The sequence below is a fragment of the Limulus polyphemus genome, unplaced genomic scaffold (genome assembly GCF_000517525.1).
Source record: "Limulus polyphemus unplaced genomic scaffold, Limulus_polyphemus-2.1.2 Scaffold572, whole genome shotgun sequence".
In the NCBI taxonomy this organism is placed as follows: Eukaryota; Metazoa; Arthropoda; class Merostomata; order Xiphosura; family Limulidae; genus Limulus; species Limulus polyphemus.
Genome location: NW_013666182.1, coordinates 309,785 through 313,663, shown reverse-complemented (window position 1 = coordinate 313,663; position 3,879 = coordinate 309,785). Strand labels below are relative to the sequence as shown.

Genomic DNA, 3,879 nt, shown 5'->3' with positions numbered 1-3,879 from the left:
GTGAAGGCGAAATTTCATATTTCGAAGTAGGTACCATAAATTTCCAATTTTCACGCCAAAAATATCCTGCAATAAATATTTAATTAATTAAGTATTACTTTTAGTTTAGTCTCGCCTTTTTATTAATTTTTCAAACTTTGGCATTTTTAGCACTTATACGCCCCCCAGTGGCACAGCGGAATGTCTGCGGACTTACAACGCTAGAAACCGGGTTTCGACACCTGTGGTGGGCAGAGCACAGATAGCCCACTGTGTAGCTTTGTGCTTAATTACAAAAAACAGACAAGCACTTATACTTCCTAAAAATTTAGCTTATTTAATTATCTGTTTCTAGCTGTTCTAATTTTACATTTTTTTAAAGGTTTCGAAGGTTTTAGCATTTCACGCTCCAAGTCTACAAAATTGATTACTTTCAAAACTTGTTATTTCTCCTTAATACAATATTAATCAATAAGCTATCTACAATCTGTCAACCGTGAGGAATCTAACCTCGAATTTTTGCGTTTCAAGTCAGTAAACGTACTGCTGACCCAACTGGAAACATTATCAGAATAGAAATGTACATTCTTGTTAAAATTGAATAATATAATTAAATATAAACTTTTGCTTCATTTTGAATTATTATATTTATCGAATCTAAACGATTTAATATTATTTTACTAGTTATCTGAAAGGCGTTAATACTGATAATAACTATCATTTAGCTCAGTTTCAGACCTTTCGAAATTGTAATACGTAAAAGCTCTAAAAGAATCAAACCACTTACATTTAACAAAACTGTGCACATTTAAATATACTATATTCATTTATTAATGTTGTAATATGTTGGTTCTCAACTAACCAACGTTAATCACTATTATAATAGAAAATATTCGTCCAAGACTGTGCATACCTTTATTATAAATTGAATTTTCAACAGCAGAAAACATTATGTGAATATAACTCATGCCAGCTACTGACTTCAGTATTGAAGATTATCATTTTAATGAAATGTAGTTTAATAATAATTATATTACATTACAAATTTCACAATACTGTCACAATTCCTATCCTAACTTTCTATGAAATATAGTAAAAGATTATCGGAGTATGACTCACAGAATGACTCAATCACAACTGAAGGCCAGATAAGACGTTTTATAACAATAAACCAGGAATATTTATAATCGTTTCCTCTAAAAACAAGGACATAAATCGTCGCTCGGGTTGGAAGTACATCGGCCGTCAGGATATCCTGTTCCAACCACTACTACCACTGTGAGTAACTATATTTATTTCACCATTAGACAATATTAGTCTCAAAGGTTTCGCCTCGTTTCTTTGCAACGACAACTGTCTTGTGTGTTCACTGGAATCTGGGAACTAATATACAAGTTAAGGTAAGTAGTTTATTTTGGGTACAGATTAACGTAATATTTGGTAGAATAACACATTTCTCACTCTCTTACTTCAGTTTACTGATTTTGTTTCTCCAAATATACGCGCTTTGAGAGCGTTTACGCACAGGCGGATTCAGGAAACCTGCCTGCCTTGTGCAGTGCCGATCTTATTCTTGGGAGTGCTAGTAATACTTGACCTGAACGTGTGTCACAATTTGATATTTTTAGATATTTCTCTTTTCCCATGTTACTTTATTGAACATCGTACCCAGTCTCTCTTTACTTCAGCTCAGTTTAAACTCCGTGATACCTAACCGTCATTCCTATTGGTTGCAGTTACAACCCTAAAAGTAATTCCCGCAACCCTAAGAATACTATACTGTTATAGTAACCGCAAAGAAACTTGGGTTGTTTAGACTTCAAAAATGTGTTTATATTCATAAAAAAAAAACACCTTAGAAACATTTCACTACTTAAGTACGTATCAGTCTATAATGATTTTTTCTGACTGATTTCAACTATGTAGTTTGGCGCTTTGCCAAAAACCCTGGGTGATTAATGTGTACTTTAAAAATTCCAAGCTCTGCAATAACAATAAAAAAAAAGGGGAAATAAAGTTGAAAGTACTGGGTTTGGTAACACAACAAACTGATTCATCCAAACATAACATACAATAGAAATTAGTCATATATATTTACTGTAAACTTTTAATCAATAATACATCGACGTAATTGTCAAATACCTCAACACTTGTTACGTTAACTTTATATTGTTAACTACATACAATCAACATTTGATTTAGTATACAACATGAAACTTTTCCAATGACATTAAGAATGCTGTGTTTTCGAAAAATAATAAACAACAAAAAAAACTGCTGTCCTGTGAATATTTTAAGATTATTCGGAATTGTTATGAACAACTACTAACTTTTGGGATAGACGTCTAATAATTATTTGGTTCGTTTAACAAAATGTGGCTATTTAATTCAAAACTTCTGATACACTGCTTGAGAATTCATAATATTAATTATGTATGTTGCAGACCGATTAAGTAATAGCGTTGTCGTTATCTATGGATATATTTAGAAATAAAAGAGACTAACAAGTAACATTTACGTAGTTATTACACCATGCGTTTGATAAACTACAGCTAATTAAGATTATTACCAATGTGCATAAAAATAGGAAATTATTGAATTTGTCAACATTTCATTATTTTTTTGTAGAACAAGGTGTGCTGATATAAAAACATGTCATCCAAACAACTATTTAATCTCAATGAAAACTCATTCAAGCGTGCCGCTCCAGTTAACAGAAACAACAGGATATTGTTACAGGGTTGTAACTCTAAACCCACGCCTAAGCAAACTCCAAAAATCAATAGTTCTTCCAAATCATCTGGACCAGCTCCTCAATCTACCCCTCGCCCACCATCTTTGAAGAAATAAGTTACTATAGTGTGAGTATATCAGTTATACAATACATCCAATGAGTCCACATCACGTTACGCCAGAACCATAAATGAGACGTACATTTGAGTTTTGATGTGATGTAGATAAAATATTTCCTTTTAATTACCATGTTCTCCACCAGGATAAAAAATATATATACATTATTGAAACATATTTTTATTAATTCGCAGAGGCATGGAACAACCAGTTTAAATCAGCAAAAATCCAGAAGAAGAAACAACAATGAAACTACTTACTCCAGATGTTCGCACTTAGCATGAGAATGTTCTTATTCAGAAATATCAAATCTAGTTTTTACAATATATATTTTTTATTTCGTCTTTGAAACTGTTTATTTTGGATATATTAAAGTATTTCATGAGCAAATATACATTTTATACTGCATTTCATATTATTCATTTTCATCATCTATGTTTGTTTTTTATAACCATTGTATATATATCTTAATGAATCTAAAAATTGTTGTTCTTTGAAAAACTTGTATAACCTATTTTACTGTATGTTTTCACGTTTAGCATAATAAAATTCAGTGAATCCAAAACTATAATTTTCGTTTTTATATTTCAATTAGGACTTCTTAAATGTAAAAAGGAAAAAGCTATGTCAGCCAAGAAACTCGTTAATATTAATATAGTTTTCAGTCTTTCTTGTTAAGACAATTGGGGTCAGCTCGATATACGCGAGACAGAAGCTTGTCATTAAGAAGATACCACATGTTGTGTCAAACATAACAAATTTTGTTTGGAATTACCGCACAAACAAATAATGTTAATAAAATACGTTGTAGGCGAATTTGTTTTCATTATCCTTTCAGAAAACTGTCTAGACTGAAAGCAGGGGTCATATTCAGCACGTGATCGAATTGGTTGCAGTTATTTAATTTTTGCGTTTTGTTTTTCGTTGCAAGATTACATTTATCGAGATAAGTATAAATGTAATGTTGTTACATTATTTAGTTCAACCTAATAAACAGTAGTGAAAAATAATTGAGTTATTTTGCGAAAGACTGTAAATACACATCATTCA

General features: G+C 31.2%; 1 long non-coding RNA gene across 1 annotated transcript; it reads left to right on the top strand.

Moving 5' to 3' along the window:
• The first annotated feature begins 1,159 nt into the window (after positions 1 to 1,159).
• LOC106459190 lies at positions 1,160 to 3,047 on the top strand. Its single transcript, XR_001290813.2, has 3 exons — positions 1,160 to 1,379; positions 2,608 to 2,840; positions 3,024 to 3,047. It is a non-coding gene; the product is annotated as an uncharacterized LOC106459190 (long non-coding RNA).
• Positions 3,048 to 3,879: the final 832 nt, after the last annotated feature.